Here is a 20,702-nt window from a genome sequence, read left to right on the forward strand (position 1 = left end):
CATAATGAAGTAGGCAGTATATCTGAATTGCAAGCCGGTCACAAGATTGAAATGTGTTACCTACTATCTTCTTCATTTTAACATGCTTTTTTTCCCATTTTTATATGGGGTAAGCATGATGCCTTCTTTGAAGGACTTTGATTTGGCGGTGGGGTAGGCCGTAGCCTCGATCGGCTGCCCTGCCTGACATCACTTAGACCCCGGTAACGAATGTGTACATGTATTGTACCAAATCCCCAGCTCCCTTTCTCCCAGCAGCGAGGAGAACTGGGCGGGTAGGTCGACAGTTCGAGACGTGTGAGGTGTCTGTTATGTTTTTAGAAGATGTTGGAGTGGCTTTGTTTATGTGTGTATTAGTCTGTAACACCCATTTGCTTTCAGCAAACCTATCCGTTGATTACATATGTAATCCTGGGGTGTCTACACGGATAGCAAAGTGTCCGCCTTCTCTGACTGGTTGGCTGCGGGGATTGAACCCTCGCCACAGACCTCTATGAAGTCTGAGGTTGCTGCTCTACCAACCGAGCCATCGAGGCTCCAAATGTGTTACCTACTATACTAGCCTTATACGGTATCACTGAACAAAATGGCCGTATGTTAAATAAAATAGACTTATGAAGCAAGGTTCAGAGATTAGACAGGTCAGCTCTATTCCCAGAACCTGGGAGTGTAGTATGCGGAGCAGTATTTAAAATAAAAAAAAAAATATAGTCCGCCTAAATGAAGAATGTTGTACAAAAATATTTAAGACGAAGGAAGTAGGTCGGTTTATGTAGGTTGGAAAGTACGATGCATAAAGGTGAAGGACAGGTGTTTTGAACTCATTATGAGCGAACTGCTGATTGCTGAGTGTGGCAGACACTTGAATATTTAACAGAGTTTTCGACTTCATAGATTGTGGCAGTCCCCAATTGCAAGATGTAAAGAGCGTACACGAGAGCAGTAGCTCGCAACCGGAAAACTTGAAGACCACAGAAATCTGAATAAAAAATGGAATATAATTAGAAAATGGCTGCGGAAGTTTTAAGTGAAATGTGTACATGACAAATCTGTAAGAGCAAACAGATTAGTGATGTGGAAGTGAAAAGACGGTTGAGAAGGCTCGACATTTCTGATAAGAGAATAAAATCTACTGTCATTTGTTTTGTATAAATGTGTGTTTGCATACGCGTTTTGTCAGATGTACAGTGTGTAACTGTCAACGAGTTTATTCCTTCCTTGTTTATTTTATATTGATTTTCCATCGCAGTTTATATCAGATTTTTTCCCTCCCAGCTTCTTTCGGATATATTTTTCTTGCCCAGTTAACATCAAAGTATTTTTCTCTCCCTCTTTATTTCAAGTTTATGTTTCTTCCCAGTTTTCAGATTTATTTTTCACTCCTGTTTGTTTCAGATTTATTTTCCCTCTCATTTTTATTTCAGGTTTTTATTCACTTCCAGTTTATTTCAGATTCATTTTTCCCAGTTTATTTCAGATTTAGTTTCCCCACAGTTTATTTCAGATTCATTTTCCCTTCCAGTTTATTTCAGAATTATTTTTCCCTCCCATTTTCTTTAAGATTTATATTCCCTTCCAGTTTATTTCAGATTTATTTTCCCTTCCTAGTTTATTTAAGATTTTATCCACACCCCCTCTCTTTATTTCAGATTTATTTTCCATTCATAGTTCATTTAAGATTTAATCCCCCCACCCCCCACCCCCTGTTTATGTAAGATTTATTTGCCCTCCTAGTTTATTTCAGATGTGTTTTCCATTCCAGTTTATTTTAGATTTGTTTTTCCATCTCCATTTATTTTAGATTTGTTTTTTCATCACAGTTATTTTATTTCGGATTTATTGTCCATCCCAGTTTATTTCAGATTTAGCTCCCTTCGCAGTTTATCTTACTTTTATTTTCCCTCTCAGTTTATTTCAGATTGATTTTCATCCCAGTTTGTTTCAGATTTATTTTCCCTCCCAGTTTATTTCAGATTTATTTCCCCTGTGCTAGTTTAATTCAGATTTGTTTTTTATCCCAGTTCATTCAGAATTATTTCCTCCCCCCAGTTTATTTCAGATTTATTTGTCCTCCCAGTCTATTTCAGATTGAATTTCCCTCCCAGTTTATTTCAGATTTATTTTTCCTCCCAGTCAATCTCAAATTGAATTTCCCTCCCAGTTTATTTTAGATTTATTTTTCCTCCCAGTTTATTTCAGATTGAATTTCCCTCACAGTTTATTTTAGACTGATTTTTTCTTTCCCAGTTTTTTCAGATTTATTTTTCCTTCCAGTTTATTTTCAGCAACTGTTTGCCCTGATAGTTAAGGAGATGGAAGCCTTGTCATTAAAACCGGTATGGATATTTAACAACTCGCTTTAGCAGTATGTGAGAGACCCACCATTACGCAAAAAATGCAAATTTTAATTCCAAGGGATAGATATGAATGATTATGAGTAATTTCGACGGATAAGGGACATACGAATCTACTTAACCTCCAGTTAACTGAGATGATGGGTCAATATTTGCCCTGCCCAGCGTTTTGCTTAAATTAAGCATATTTTGCGGCCGTAATCAAATCTCCTTCCAGGTTAATATGCAAATGTCCCTCTCATTACCAGCCTTTCTCGTAAGAAACCAGTCAGCTTCTCTGGGTCTTGCCTGTCAGAAAAGCTTCAGCTTTTCGTAGTTTCCCACCCTGAAGACAATGTCTCCAACTAATGCCCTCCTGCTGTTGTCTGGGGGCGTTAAGGATTCGCATAAAAAAAAAGCCCTGTTTTGTTTGACTAAAGTCTGATAGGTTGATTGTTTGATTGGAATGTACTACAGCATCGCATCGAGTAGAACGGGCCCGCTCAAGCTCATAACTCAAGACTGGGTAGTCGGTCGAACAGGGTAATTTGGTAATTTAGCCTAACTGGCAGCTTGCACGAAGAGGAACCACATGAGTAATGTCCCGATGTGAAATTGGCTGATTTCAGACGACTGCACCGGGTTATGAATCACGGTCGGATGGTCCATATCTCATATCATGGCAATTTGCTTCCTACTTACGTGATATAAGAGACAATACCACACCTAACCCTACCTGCCTCCAATCCATGATCAACATCCCCTCCCCCCTTTCCTTTCCCCTACATCCCAGTCGCGAGCTCTTCACTCGCCCATAATAAGGTACAATAAAACTATCACTTCTCGAGTTCATGGCTGGTTTTTAACTGTCTGCAAGTCCTTGTTATATTAGTATATATATATTTATTTTTTTCTTTGCCGATTTTCATCTTGCCTTTAGCGCACCGTGGGAGTTTTGCTGGTTTTGTGTTACTCTAATTTTTAAGGGTTGTTACAAAGTATGTTATGTATATCTGCTAAACCACAAACAATTAGTACTGTGATAAAACAGATCGGTTTTTAGTGAAGGATATTGTATTTAACTGTTTTGAAAGGCTTCCGGGCTAAACAGAGAGTGATTTCAGCATTTGTTGATAAGTTAAATCAGAACGGAATCCATGCATTATCTACAGTAAATATTAAAATCTGTATCCAGAGAGAGAGAGAGAGAGAGAGAGAGAGAGAGAGAGAGAGAGAGAGAGAATATTTCTTTTGAACAACAGATTTACAAATTGGTTATTTTTCGAAATCTTAAAATAGCTGGTTTCATTTAAAAACCTGTCAAGAATAACATTTAAAAAAAAAAAACAAATAGAAGATAGATTAATAGGTACATCGGAACCGTATGAAAAATTGTCTGTGCTTGATGCTTTCTCTGTCGTTTTTGGTTAATTTCGTTGCCTGCAAATGGCTGATTGTGAACAAGCGAAATATAGTGAATTTTGCATTCATATTCGTTATTAGCGGCCCGTAATGCTGCATTATACCCAGTTGTAGGGAAAAATCCACTTTCAGTGTATCAGCTATTTCGAATAAATGTGTAAAGGAGAACAATCAGCAAGAAATTCAGAGCAATAGCAATAACACAATGTTACCGAGAAACATGCTAACCCACTTTTCTTATTTCAACATCTTTCCCCGTTTCTTCTTACAGAATATGTTCCGCTGGAAAGGGACATTGGGTTTATCCCCACTGGAACCTCCTGCATTCTCCAGAAGATCCAGGTAAGTGTTAGTGAAAATCAAGTGTTCCACAGAAACGCACTTATGCATGCATGAAATGATTACTTGTATGATAAAGGTTTCACTAACACTATCAGTCTGTTATCCATGTAGAAACAATGGGAAATTTAAATGTGTAAAGTAGATAACTGAAATAATCGAACAGAATATATTTTTACAGTAGAAACGGTTGTATATGCATTTTTATAGCAGAAATAGTTGTACGTTTGTTTTATTACTGAAATGGTCATACGTAATTATGGCATTTAATTAATTTGAAATTCACAATATTTAATTGGATGAAATAGTTATTTTTTCTTGCTGAACTTGTCAAAATATTTATTTTCATTGTTGAAATGGTAAAATATAGCTTTTATCAGTGAAATGGGCATACACATATCTGCAGCGCTCTTGCATGTAATTGATTCAGTAATCAAACTTGAGTAACTTGAATGGTCTAACCATTTTGTAGGTAATTTGGTTAAATATACGTTTCTGTATAATTGAAATAGACAATGTTTTTTTCATAATTGTTAGGGTGAAACATGATATTTTTATTTAATAGTCGGTCAGACATGGATCATTTGCATAATAAATGCTACTTATTTAGCGAAAGTGGTTTAATGTGTATGATTGGCGGGCAATCTGCAAATACTCGTTGAAATGGGACCCCCATCTTTATGTATCTTATGTCGATGTGACCGAAAGTATCTTTTTGGAAGATAACTGAGTCAGTTTTCTGGCGATTAAAACGTACGTGGAGCGATCAGAATTCCAGTATGATGTCTTTACCTGACATGGTCGAATGCGCAGTAGCTGTTAAAAGGTTCAAAAATCAAAGGTTCAAAAACTAACAAACTGTGAGAGGCTACAGGATCTCTGGGCATCTAAATGAAACGGCCATCTATATAGATCGTGTCAGATAGGTTGCTCTCCCCGGATCCTTCTTACTTCAGGATTTGTTCTGGAGGTCATCCTATTCCAGGCCCTCACCTGGCCCACCTCCCGGACCCCTTTTTATTTATCAGCCACAGATTATAGTTTTCATGAATTTTTTTCATTTGCACGCCGTGACTTATTTTTAATAGATTTCCTTTATTTGTTTGAATATGCTCTCCCTTTTTCCACGTAAGAACCTGCCATTCCGTAGACATCTAATTATCACCCTGATGGCCTTTCTGACTGATTCTGTGCGAACGAGAGCATATAACAGAAAGTAAAAGAAATTATGCCAAAGACAAAACGGATTTTTGTAGGCATTTTTGAAACACGAAGCTCTCTCTCTCTCTCTCTCTCTCTCTCTTTCTCTCTCTCTCTCTCTCTCTCTCTCTCTCTCTCTCTCTCTCTCTCTCTCCCCTTTTCGCTTGAGGTTACTTAAAAACGGATACCCAAAAAGGCATTCTTTCTCATTCTCTCTCCCTTAAACCCAAGAGTTGGCGTACCATCAGCCCTACATTTCCTCTTTGGAATCTAAAATTATGTGCAAATTTTGCGCCACGTCTTGGCTTCTACCGGTAGCAAGGAGTCACGGGTGACGGAATATGAGACAGAGATATCAAAGCTGCGTCGAATCCCTTGTATGCTTTATTTATCGGAAGTTCTAATTTTTTCTCCCTGATCACCCTTTTTAAGCAAGGCAACATCCGGCGAGGAATATTCCATTATGGTCCCTTGAACTTATCAGCGCCCTCCTCCGACACAACTGCAAAGTATCACCTTGCCTGAAGCAAAGGGATGTTTATCATTGGCTTCCAACGTGTGAATTGGCTGTCAACGCTTTGCATTTATCTTCAGTGTATGAGGGATGATTAGTCACTGGGGGAATGTAAATATATCCACTTATCATCACACAAATGACGGGGCAGAGTTTCGTGCGATAGTTGGAAAAATATACGTTCACCCTTCTTGTATTAGTGTTATTTTTTCAAGTATGTTGGGGAATGACAGTCTTTTATAGCTGTATGTTATCCTTGCTGTGCGAAAATATATGAAATTTTCACTTAAGTTGAATTTAACATAAATTTTCCATTATCTCTCTCTCTCTCTCTCTCTCTCTCTCTCTCTCTCTCTCTCTCTATTTGAGACTGCCATGTCATCTTCTCCAGCTTCCATTATTATTCTCGGATACTCTCCTATCGGGTCACCTATTGGGTTCATCAAGGGGGACCCTTGTTACTTGTCCGAAATTATATGGTTTCCGCGGGTGACCTGCTGTGATATGCTGTATCCTGATCTTGTATGCCAAAACTTTATTTAGAAAATAAATGCCTTTACTTTTTATAGGGTATCTCTTTAGGCGTTTGCATCTTCTTAGTTTCTACGGCAGTTTATTAGATTTTTGAAGCCGCGTTCTCAAAAGTCATTAAAGTAAGGTAAGTTTTATACAATCAGTGTGCGATATAGTCATTGATGGTGTGCGTGTAATTACACGCACTGGGTGTGTGTGTGTGTGTGTGTGTGTGTGTGTATGGCTCCAGCAAATCGTAAATATTACGGTTTCATTCATTTCATTGGGTGTATGCCAGTACACTTTTTCCATTCCATTCTTGCTTTAATAAGCAGCCAGTGAAGTTCTGTTGAGCTAGGCGAGATCTTTTTCATGAAGATTTTTTGTATTATTAATTTGTCTGCTAACTAAAACTTGCAACGTCTTCAGTGAGTAATTTGATAGACCACAATAAAGGCAGTTGTAAAATATAACATTAATAGCACATTTAATGCATTAAGTTTTGATATATCTTCACGAAGGCTACAATGCAAAGTTTGCATATGCTATGCGATGTCTGAAATGTTCACGGAAGGTCGAAATTTAACGTTGACTCCAAAGATTGTGCTACAACAATAGCAGTTCTTTATCAGTCGCAGCAATTCAACTTCGAATTTATCCGACCGTATACAAAGAAAGGGAGCTCACAAACGTCTTGCAGTTAGAGGTTATCTGTTGTGAGAGTTTATTTACAAACGGGAAATGACAGACTGTTTTGATCTGTTATCATTTGCATGTATCAAACGACAAGGACTCAGTCGAGCGTACCAAGGATGAATTACAGTGAGAAATAGCAAATGTAATGATGCAGCCATAAGGCCATATACTAGTACATAAGTGATGATATGATGATGATGATGATGATGATGATGAGAGAGAGAGAGAGAGAGAGAGAGAGAGAGAGAGAGAGAGAGAGAGAGAGAGGTGAGCTTAATGTGTTGTTACAATGCATGCTAATGTTCTACAATCGAATGTGATTAATTCTAAAGAGCGAATATCATTACAGGGTACTGGGCTGCAATCTCCATGCCCCTGTCCATTTGATAACTCATTCACAACTAGCCTCAGAAAAAGCTCATCCGCTGTTTAGGGGGCGTTTACTTATACCAAGGGGTCCACAGCTCTTCACCATGCGCTCCTCTTCCTCCTGATAAATTATATCTGATTTCACTGGGCAGCAATATCCGCCATTCAGGGGACATCATCTCTCCTAAGGGCTGCACAACTCCTCCCGTAGGGGCTCCTTTCCTCTGTGGTGCTTTGCATTAAAAGTCCATGCTAAGATGAAATTTATCCTGTAGGGCTAAAATCACTACAAAAGATTTCCTCAGCTTCATGGAGTCTGCTGTGCTCTAAGGCGACCCTTAATGTGTACACTGTCGTGTTGCCAAACTCATGTGTTTTCTTATTATTATTTATCCGTGAAGTTTCCGGATTTGTTTAATGAGTAAATTGTAAATCTAATATAATTTTTGGGGGGTTACTTCCCTCAAATTGTCTGCTCAGTCAGTCTTTAATTGCTTTTGAATAAGACTTACTTTGAAATTTTTAAATTGCGGACTAATTGCGCACTGAATAGTTCTTAGATGAGAAAAAACTGCTTTCGATTTACTTTTACATTTTAGCGTCTTGATTCCTCGTCTTTTCTTCGCATTTTCGGGGACATCCAGCTGGCAAAGATTCGTCTTTAATTCAGTGTTTTTCTAACTGGTACTTCCCAGACTTGTTTTACTGACCACTTGTATTATCAGTATATAAATTTGGAACTTTTAACTTAATCCTTTTTCTTAATTGTTTTCAGGCGGCTTATTCAGACTTGAAGATGGGGCTAGATTGTGGGCTATGACATTACACTCTTTAAATTAGAGTAATAATATATTAATAACACAAAATTATTTTCTGTTTATAAACAGGTGTTTAATCTTATCTTGAAAATATGAAACATATTGGCTAACTCTCAAATATTAAGGGAAGTCACAAATAAGTCGTAAAGAATAATTTCTAAATGTATCATTTAAAAGCATTAAATAATATTATTAAGAATAAATTTTCTTTGTGTTGTTTGATATGTTTCTGCACGTATATATACCTATTTATATATTATATATATATATAAATGCATATTATATATATATATATATATATATATATATATATATATATATATATATACTGCATATATGTATTATATATATATATATATATATATATATATATATATATATATATATATATATATATATATATATATATATATATATATATATATACATACTGTATATATATATTAAATACACACACACACACACACACACACACACACACACACATATATATATATATATATATATATATATATATATATATATATATATATATATAAAATCAAGAAACAGTAGTACAGTTTACCTTTTAAGATTGCTTCAAATCTGATACTTTGGTATAAGTCAGAATTTCCAACATGCACCCAAGCTTGTTTAACTGTACTAAGCCTCTACTGGAATTCCAAACTTAAACGATGCAGTTTGAATCAGCATCAGCATCTCTGGAATCCATAAACTACAGACACGAGCTGAGTCCCTGTTTTTGCAAATCATTCCTTAAATCTTAAAACTTGAGAAGCAATGCCGAAGTTAAAGAGCGGACTATGGTTGCCGTAACAGAAATTGTTTTTTGCGTATGAGAGAGAGAGAGAGAGAGAGAGAGAGAGAGAGAGTCATGCTCACTATCCGTGACTGTTTTGTGGTTTCTGAGATAGTAATCTGAACATGAGTAACATACAGTACTTGGAAACAGGTTATGTCCTGGGTACTTTATCCGTAAGTGCACACTTCAGTAAACGAATCTACGAAACGGCAGATAAAACTTCGCCTATCTTAGTTATGTGATAAAAAAAAAGTAAAGTTACGCAGTTAAGCTTCCACTTTACTGGGATTGAGGAACTTGTTTGCCCTCTTCCGCGCTGTTTTTTTTTTTTTTTTTTTTTTTGGCAAACAGATTTTTTTTTTTATTCGAGCCAGTTCAAAAACGTAAACCTGGTACCGCAATCCGATTATTTTTTTCACTGGGTACGAATTTTATGGTTATTAAGAGAGAGAGAGAGAGAGAGAGAGAGAGAGAGAGAGAGAGACTACTGTTTTGTAAATTCACGCTTGAATCACAAAATTACATCTTGAGGTATGTTATGTATAACGGAAGTTCGCATGTGTAATCAAGCGCTAAGTACCGTGGAAACATTTCGGCTGTTACCTGTTCAGAGGAAGTAAAATCACTCTTGAGAGAGAGAGAGAGAGAGAGAGAGAGAGAGAGAGAGAGAGAGAGAGAGAGAGACTAAACGGGGCTAACAGTACTTTTGACTTCTTGACGGATATATCTGCTACCCATTCCTTTTCTTCTCGTCACTTAATACTTGAGTCACAGTTGAATAGCATTCATTTGAGTCACTGGTATTTTCAAGGTTGTGAGGTAAGACTTCTCTTGGAAAAGTCTACATGTTTGGAGTCGTTTATTTCTATGATTAAAATGTCTGCCTCAGATCACCAAGGCCTTTCAGGAGTTTGTTGACTTATTGTTATGCCTGAAATTTAGGCATAACTCGTCACTCGTCACAGATATACAAATGAGTGGAAGAACAGGTCTCCAGGAACTGGATTTTCTCATTTTAAATGTGAAATATTTTGTCTACTTAGTCACATTGGATTAGGGCAAGCTTGGAAGAGTTTTCACCGGCAAAATTGGCATCTTATCCACTTAATGTTCCTTATTTTTCTTCTCGCTTCGTATTCCAGCGGTGGGAAGTTAAACTAGATAATGAATAAAAAGTGAATTTATTATATACAAGAATATAATCTGCTGTTCATCATCCTTGTTGATTTTGGGAAGGCCTCCTCAGGGCACTCGTTGGGTCCATTACGTCTGCCGGGCCACAGCTATTTATTAATTAAAGTTTGATTTTAGTGTCCTTGAATATCTTGTCTTTAGTTTCTTCTTAAATGTTTATATTGCAACTCATGGTCCCCAGCCATTCATTGTTCATGGCTGCTGTCATATCAGAAGGCTCTCAGACAGTCAGATGTTAATGCTGTGATGTCAGGAGACTTAAATTAATGCTGGTACGCCTCAAGCCCGTTAATAGCCAGTCGCGTTTGCTCCTTCTTTAGATGCTGGAACTTCATACGGCCTCCCAGCAGACTTTGGCCAGCGATTCTGTGACGTCATGAGCTTGAAGCAATTATTCTGTGTCCATGGATGCTTTGACATCATTGGCCTTCCTGTTATTCCGCAGTCGGCGATGCTGTGAAATAGTTCTTTGAAACATGTCCACAACACTTACGGCTTTATAATTGAAATTAAGCATGATTCTGTTTTGTGCGTTTGACATAATGAATACCGTTGATGATGAAGGGTAGTTTATCACTAGGCAACAAATTGTTAAAATGTTTTTTTAGCTTTTTCAGATTTTGCTTTAAGAATTCGGGCTGAAGAGCCATGTGCTATGTTTCGAAAATTAATCAGAGGGGGAAGAGGGCAAAAACTCAAATAAAATGCTTATCCGGATAATTTGTTCCTCTTAAAAGCTTTACCAAGTCGGAAACGGATAGGCTTTCGTAGGTCATGTGATAGCAGATAATGCTATCAGCATTATTCGTGCAACAAGTAGAACTGTTATGCATCGCTGCGCTTTGCAAGAATGGACACCCAATTGTCATCGATGATGAGGAATTTCTCTCTCTCTCTCTCTCTCTCTCTCTCTCTCTCTCTCTCTCTCTCTCTCTCTCTCTCTCTCTTTCTTTCATGGTGTTAGGTTCTGCTGTTTTATGCAAATTTTGTTTTTTTGGGGGGAGGGGCGGTTGGGTATGGGTCGGTTTGAGTAAAAGGGTCGTTTGCTGCTCAAGTCACATGAAATGTGATCTACATGGGCTCTCACATTTTCTTTTTCTTTTTTTCTCGTTTTTAGAGTACTCAAGGTTATATCAGATTAATAAAGATTTACAATATTTGAGGTTAATAAAGATTTAGAATACTAGAGGTTGATAAGGATTTATTATACTATAATGCTTATATAAGTTTCCAATGATTATTTTAATTTACAATGCAAATCATATATTTTACAGTAATACCCTAACCAGGCTTATCTTAGGGGCGTCGCACACATTAATGCTTCTTCGTTAGGGGAAAGTCTGAAAGAAATTAAAGAGGAAAAGCTATTTTAACATAAAGTAAAGCTGTAAAATATTTAGGCATCTGTAATATTTTATATGATGTTAATTTGAAATGTTTGAGTTTGGGCTATTTAGCATGATTCGAAGTCTGACTTTGTTTTCAGCTGAGGGTAAATAGTTATTTGGCCCAAAAGAGGAACCTCTGTTTTTGTATTGGCCTTTAAATTCCGCTGCTATGTATGTCATAGTAATTCCGACCTTTAACAACAATAACATCAATAACAAAATTACTTGCTTGCCTTGTTACCCTCTTGGTCCTTATTATGAATGCGTGTTATATCTTACACAAGACTGCTAAGGTTTGTTGCAAGTTTCAGTAAATATTTTTTTCTTCTAATTTTCCTAAGCAACTTGAGCAAGGCTAATTTTCCAGGACTTCGAATCAGTTTGAGTTTACAAACTCTCAAGATACTTTGAATTAACTGTTTTAAACAGAGATAGCCACACGATTTCTCTCCCATCAAAAGAGTCCCACAAGATCTTCTTCTTCTTCTTTTCTTCTTCTTCTTCTTCTTCTTCTTGTTATGGATTACAAGTCCTGCGAAGCGTACCAGCGTGTGGAAAGGTCAGTTTTAAACTACCCCAGGTTTAATTATATACCAGATCGTAAACTTAGTTTTATAGTGTACTTGGAGAGTTTATCAATTTTGCTCTTTATGAAAGGGCCTTAGAATTTTAGCTACAATTTTATTTTCCTCTCTGGGTTATTAAAACATTTTTTTTTCGGATTGTTTTTATGCACTTGTGCTTATAGAGTAGTTAAGCATCCTTATTACTTTGCTTAATGTAAATTCTCAATAGCAAATTTTATCATTCTGGTTTATTTTTTTATTGTCTTCTCTTGAAAATCCATCAGGCAACTGTTGTTGATGTTATAATGCCAAATAATCATTAATAGATTCATATTCTCTCTTGAAAAAAAATTACCCCAAATTTTCGATAAAGGTGATGATTAATTCAAGGTGATTGTATACCTTCATCTCTTTAGTATCAGTATTATGGGAGATTTAGTTCAGTTAGGTTGTTTAGGAGAGAGCGAGAAGGAGATAGATATTCATATAGAAATCTATAAATGTATTTTCAAATTTCACTCAGAATTTATCCATTGGCAAATAACGAGAAAAACTGTTTTCAAAAGGAGGACGATTTTACAGTTTCATGGTTAATATTACCAAATCGGCCGTTCGAAAGTCAGAGCGAGTAAAGAGTAAGTCTGTTACTACAACGATTATCAGATTATACGATGGGCTTTGATTTAGAAAGACATTTAGAGGTCGTAATGGGTCCGACAATGGGTCGTTGCGCTTGGCAGTGCTTTCAAAGTCTTTGTACACTCCCCATGCTAAAAGTCAGTTGTGCGCTAATTAGGGCTTCAGACAATGCTAATATCATTCCAGTGTTTATGACCTGGTAGCAACTTTTAATTACGCTTTCTCTCTCTCTCTCTCTCTCTCTCTCTCTCTCTCTCTCTCTCTCTCTCTCTCTCTCTCCGGCACGCCCTTGGTAAATAGGTCATGGTCTGACATCCTAGGTCAGTCCCAATTCCACTGCCTAATGTCAAGATAATTGTGCATTCCTCTCTGGGTACGAAACTGAGTTTTGATGGAAATTTTAATCATTGCTCCCAAAAGATATTCACGTGGGTTTATAGAGATTACAAACCTTTATGTAGTAATCAGTTCTAATGTAAATGACTTGAAAAGGCGAGTGGTTTTTCAAAGCCAGTGATTTTGATATACAAGATATTATCCAAGAGGTACCATTTTGGATGACATTTATTTCAGAGGAAACTATTCTTGAAACTGTAAAAAAATAATAGCTTTTGAGTGGCATTTAAGGTATGCAAGTTATTTGGCAATTGGTTAACTCTTGGCATATTTGAATTTCATAAATGTTCTTTAACCGTGGAAGTGATATTTCATCAGTTGAGTGTTTCTTTTTCTCAGACTTTTTTCTTTTTCGTATCAAGTGATTTGCATTAGGCTGGTCCTCAGACATTCAAGTGGTCTTCAAATGAAGCCATTGTTCAGATTGTCAAGCGAGTTTCTTCAGACGCCTGTGCTTAAGCTATCGAATGTATAACTAAGTAGCATTTTTGAGGCCGAGTAGTTTTTGTTATATGCCATGGATGAGTTACCCGGGAGTTTTCCGGGGAATGGTATTTTTATGAAAGGCAAAACTAATAGAGTCTGTATTCAGGAGGCAAAATATCTTGTGGATATGTTAGTATGAAATGGGAATGGTTGAGTGGTTGGCATTCTGGGGAAAAGATTGGTTATTAAGAAGACATCCCTCCCCTTCCTCCTGCTCCTCCTCCTCCTCCTCCTCCTCCTGTTCCTCCTCCTCCTCCTCCTACTCCTCCTTCTCCTCCTGCTCTTGCTCCTACTCCTCCTCTTCCTACTCCTGCTCCTACTCCTTTTCCTGCTCCTCCTCCTGTTCCTGCTCCTCCTCCTACTCCTCCTGCTCCTGCACCTCCTTCTTCTTCTACTCCTCCGTCTCCTATTCCTGCTCCTCCTCATCCACCTTCGGCCCCCCCCACAAAAAAAAAAGAATCATCAACCAAATTGAAGAATTTCTAAAATAACCTTGGGAATCATTATTGAGGCATTTCAAAATATGACCTGCAACGATACTGGGAGTATGTCAATAAAATTATCATTCACTTGAGATTCCAAAATAAATCCAAACAGCCAGTTTAGGGAATTTAAATACGCCTGGCCAGTAGCCATTATGTGAAAAGTTCCAAAATATCCATCCAGCATCCTTTTTGAGGTAATGCTAATATATAGACCTAGTGCTCATATTGCAATGATTTCCTGTATAAATTTCTGTGTTTTTGTTGATATTTCAAGTAAATGCAGCCAACTTAACTAGATTTCGAAATGATCATCCACTTAGAAATTTGGAGGAAATTAAAAATAGCAGCCAGTTTTAGGACATTTCAAAAATAACTGTCCAACAACAATTTTTCAAGATGTCAGATGTTTTGGAGAGAAGTTCCAAAATGTCTGGCGTAGTTTTATTGAAGTTTCAAATAAATGCCTAACTGCCATCTTGGAGAAATTCCAATACAGTCATTCAGCAAATTTTGGCAAAATGCAAAAATAACCGTGGAGCAGCAATTATTGGGAGAATTCGAAAGGGATAACAGTCCGTTAAGGGAAGTATCGAAATGATTTTAGAAAATTACAAAATATATTTCCAGTAGAATATCCAAAATAGCCTTAACCATTTTTAAAAAGTGTAATATTCGTCTGGTAATCGTGTAGCCTCCGGTGAGAATGCGTTAGCAATGCCTAAAAAATATGTCAACAGCTTTTAACATGACATAACCTCATCTAAGGGTATATATATATATATATATATATATATATATATATATATATATATATATATATATATATATATATATATATATATATATATATGTGTGTGTGTGTGTGTGTGTGTGTGTGTGTGTGTGTGTGTGTGTATATTTATCCTTGTTCTTTGGGAGTTAGTCATTAGTCCCTGCGGGCTTGTTCACAAATGAACAGGGTTCATCATTTGAATAATAATAATAATGATAATATATATGTTTATATATATTGATGAAAATGTGTGAATCCCCTGGAGCGGACCTGGATCAGGGACGGAAGAACGTAAAGCCAGTGGTTGAATTCCATGTGAGTCGTCAAAGGATACCTGAGTGAAGTCACGGTATAGAAGCAAGGAGATGTCGGTGCAGCTAGACCACAGAACACATCGGGTGATGAAGTGAAGGTCGTTCATTAATAGGGCATACATTTATTACGCCGACGCGTCTCGTAACGGCACTGTTACATTCTCAAGGCTAAAAGAGAGAGAGAGAGAGAGAAAAAGAAAACGTACAGTTTAAAAATACGTGGAATATACAATTTTTTCTTTTTAGTCTCAAAATGTTATATGCATGTACATTAAAAAGCAAAAAAAAAAAAAAAAAAACCCCAAGTAAAAGCCCTGTTAGACCAAACGTTGAAGACTGAACGACCAGAAAAGGAGAGAAGCAACGAAGGAACCGGCTCAAGCCAGATGCAGCTGTGCAGAGGTGTGTGAGTTCAATTTGTGCACTAACTGCTTGATGAATAACGATTCTAAAATGAGCAGTTCATGAAAACAACTTGTTTAACCCAAAACAGAGAAGTCAAAAAAGAATTTTGAACCATAAATATACTATAAGAACGATTAATGCACGTAATGCCTTATGTGTCCATAACAGTGCATATAATTTACCAATTGACTGGCTCGGGGGAAAGATTTTATCTAAGAGCACAGGTTTCAGTAAAAGAAATGTTATAGAGTCAGCTTGCAAGTTTCACTGCAGAAGAAAACAAGTATAAAATGCACTGAAGTTTCTTTGTCGCAATCGAGTTTTCTGTACAGCGTATAATGCTGTATTAAATTCTCATCTACGGCCCATGAAACTCTCAGCTGCTGCCCATGAAACTTCCAGCCACGGCTCGGTGGTGGCCTGTGTTGTTGACTCCTATAGTAGTGCCAGACGCATGATCATGGTTAACTTTAACCTTTAATAAAATAAAAACTACTGAGGCTAGAGGGCTGCAATGTGGTGTGTTTGATGATTGGAGGGTGGGTGATTATCATACCAATTTGCAGCCCTCTAGCCTCGGTAGTTTTTAAGATCTGAGGGCGGACAGACAAATAGCCATCTCAATAGTTTTCTTTCACAGAAAACTAAAAATTCAGTTTATCACTCGGTTTATATGAATTAGATCCATTTAATTTGCAAATTATGAGTACAAATTGGATCATGTTTTTCGTCAACTGTCATATAATGCACGTTTGTTAATATATACTCACAGTTAAGGTTTTTTTCAAGTGGACATATTACCTCATTTGACATTCGAGTAATTTTCAATTGTTTAACTGCCATTTTTATTATAATGTGCTTTACTACTGTTATATGTATTTAGTTTAAACTATTAGTTTCTGATAGCGTTATCCCATGTTTTAAGATTTTAGACCTATCTTGGGTACACACATGATAAAATTCATTCTTTTCTTAATAAACGGTCCAAGAAGAGGTCCATTGGCAGATGAAACTGTTGAGCATCTTTTAACCATTTACAGTTTTCATTTTCCTGTATGAAATACAACTGAATGATATTTCTCCGTGTCTAAGAAGATTACTAATATTATATATATATATATATATATATATATATATATATATATATATATATATATATATATATATATATATATATATATATATATATATATATATATATATGTATATAATGAATATCATATGCCTAATTGGAACAGCACAGTGGGGCATCTGATATACATTATATATATATATATATATATATATATATATATATATATATATAATATATATATATATATATATATATATAATGAATATCAGATGCCTAGTTGGAACAGCAGTGGGTACCTATGAGAAACAGAATTAACAGATTATATATATATATATATATATATATATATATATATATATATATATATATATATATGTATGTATATAATGAATATCATATGCCTAATTGAACAGCACAGTGGGGCATCTGATATACATATATATATATATATATATATATATATATATATATATATATATATATATATATGAATATATATATAATGAATATCAGATGCCTAGTTGGAATAGCAGTGGTACCTATGAGAAACAGAATTAAGTAGTATATATATATATATATATATATATATATATATATATATATATATATATATATATATATATATATATATATATATATATATATATATATATATATATATATATATATATATATATATATATATATATAATCTGTTAATTTGTTTCTCAAAGGTACCCATTGCTGCTCGAACCAGGCCTCTGACATTTATTTTTCATCACCGCAAATGCTGATAAAACCCAGCGCTACTTGACTTCACTGATTGAAAGACAAGTTGTGAAGCGATTTTGTAACTGCCTCATGTTAGCTGGTGGGCACTGTTGGGCACTCACCCTAGGGTTGAACAAGCCCAACGTTGTTTTATAGGAAGCCCAGCGGTGGGCGAACGTGTTATTCCCTTCGACTTTCGGCTGCACTAGTTTGCTAAATTCTGGTGGAAATGTCTGCTTGTTATTTATCTTTCTTTACAGAAGGCAGTGCTGTTAAACTCACCTTCATTTCTTCTCTTCCATGTAGTCTTGGGTCTTGTGTAGCAGGGGTTTAGAGTTGGGGAAGGGCTGCGGTGCAGTGGGGAGGTGCAATGTGAGGCTCCACTTCTAGGCAGTAATTATTTGGGATGAGTTTGCTAGCCACACGCTTGTGCATTCGCAAATGGCCTCAGGTACACATGTGCCAAAAGGTGTCTGATGCCGATGTTTTGTCACTTCCCCGAGAATTGACCATCCCCAGCCTTTCCTGCGAAGGAAAAATTACCAGTTTATAAATAATGCAATAAATAGACAGACAGACACCACAAAAAAACAGGAAAAGTCCAGTGTTAAGAAGGCGACTGACTGATCAATTTCTCGTCCTTGGCATCGCAACGAACAATAAAATAAGAATAAGAAAGCAGAAAGTCTGAGAGAAGACGAAGAGAAGGGAGGGGCGACGATGTTGATGGACAGAAGGGCTAATATCAGATATGCTAATACGGACGTCTTTACTGGACGGTCGTAACTAGCACCTGGATGTAGTCAAGGCCGAGTATATCAGTACCAACGGATAATTAGGCATTGTCAATCATTCGCAGACGCTTGCTGGCTGGAAAAGCGTCGAGGTGACCCACTTGTGTTTTTATTACAACGGACGGAAGTTTCCTTGGCTAAATGATAAAAATGATAATGGCAGTAATGAGCCGCAGTCTGTTTTTTTTTTTTTATCCCACTTTATTATGTTTTTTTTCGGGTCTGAGGTAGTTAAGGGTTCTAGGTTGGGTGTCTTATCGTATCAGATAAAAAGGCACCGTGTTTATGATAATGTCTTTAGTCACTGCAGAAAAACTTTTGATATTATATATATATATATATATATATATATATATATATATATATATATATATATATATATATATATATATATATATATATATATATATATATATATATATATATATATATATATATATATATATATATATCACTTAAAACCATAGGTGAAGAAAAATGTACAGTATGTAGGCTGTGACCGGTTTTAACTTTATTTTTAAGCCATTAGCTTAGAAATAAAGCCGATACCTGTCAGGACCTACGCCCTGTATGTTATTTCTTCACCTGTGTTTTGAGTGATACATAGAAATTGCGTGTCGTCGTGTTTATTATCATATATATATATATATATATATATATATATATATATATATATATATATATATATATATATATATATATATATATCCCTAGATTTCACAAAATCCTTAGGGAGTTTGTGAAATGACCAGTGATTCATCTACGCTGCTTTGCTGTGTTTAGTACTAGCCCCTGGGTGACCAAATGCACTTATGGACATTTGGTACCCCAAGGGTTAGTACTAAATATGGCAAAATGCGTTTAACACCACCAGGCGCAAGCACTGTACACTGAAACAGTGTAGGCGAATCACTGTTTCACTGTGTTTAGTACTAGCCCTCGGGTATCAAATGTTCCTAAGCGAATTGGTCATTTCAGAAATTCCCCAAGGATTTTGTGAAATCCAGGGGATATATAATTCCCTAGGAATTTATATATATAAATATATATATATATATATATATATATATATATATATATATATGTGTGTGTGTATGTATGTATGTATGCATATGTGTTACAGTAAGACTGTGAAACTAGGGATTTCATGAAATCCGTGAAATGTTCCCAGAATTCGTGAAATCTACAATTCACTATGGGACATTTGATGCCCGAGGGGCTAGTACTGAACATGGCGAAACGCATTTAATCCACGAGGTGCTAATACTAAACACGGTATGTTCCTCCTTGGACGGGTCGGTATAGTTCTCGGATAGCACTCTGCTGGGTCCGCGTTCGAGTCTCCTGGCGGTCAATGAAGAATTAGAGGAATTTATTTCTGGTGATTGAAATTCATTTCTCGGTGTAATGTGGTTCGGATTCCACAATAAGCTGAAGGTCTCGTTGCTAGGTAACCAATTGGTTCTTAGCCACGTAAAATAAGTCTAATCATTCAGGCCAGCCCTAGGAGAGCTGTTAATCACCTCAGTGGGCTGGTTAAAATAAGGTATACTTAACTTTAACTAAACATGGTGAATTAGTGTAGATTAATCAGTTTTTTGCCATGTTTAGTACTAGTCCCTCGGGGATCAAATGTTCCTAAGTGATTTCATGGGTTTCCTGAAAATTTCAGGGATTTTGTGAAATCCATGGTTTCACAATCCTACTGTAACACACACATATTATATATATATATAAGTATATATATAAATATGATTGTATATACCTACAGTATATATATATATATATATATATATATATATATATATATATATATATATATATATGACTGTATATACCTATATATATATTATATTATATAAAGGCAAATCCATGGAGGAAAATTGAAAAAACAGAGTGGTTGCTAGGCCTTTCGACGTGGTCCCTTACTAGCAGACTGAAGAGAAATAAAAAAAGTAAGTTTACAAGAAAGCTTGTGTAATTGATAGTTGACATACAGATAACCCTGAGGATGGGGATTATAAAGGAAAGATGACCTGGAATACAATACAATTGAAGAATTATTGGACCTACTAAAACAAAGGTAAATTTTAAAGATTATAATTCTCAATTAAAGGATTATACAGGTGAAGAGACTGACCACCAAAAATGACCTTGGAAAATAAGCTCATTACATGTTTTTAAAAATTCTCCTTTTTAAACAATAACAAGTTTGTAAAATGAACATATTAAAAATCTATTAAACATACAAATACATAGAATATATATATATATATATATATATATATATATATATATATATATATATATATATATATATAAGGTAACTAATTAGTATTTAAGTCAGTGGTTTTATCTTTAAGATCATTCTTGAACGTTTTACTAAAACAGGGGTCCAAATAATACATGTCAGGGGTAAGGTTGAAATTACA

The sequence above is a fragment of the Macrobrachium rosenbergii genome, chromosome 42 (genome assembly GCF_040412425.1).
Source record: "Macrobrachium rosenbergii isolate ZJJX-2024 chromosome 42, ASM4041242v1, whole genome shotgun sequence".
Classification (NCBI taxonomy): Eukaryota; Metazoa; Arthropoda; class Malacostraca; order Decapoda; family Palaemonidae; genus Macrobrachium; species Macrobrachium rosenbergii.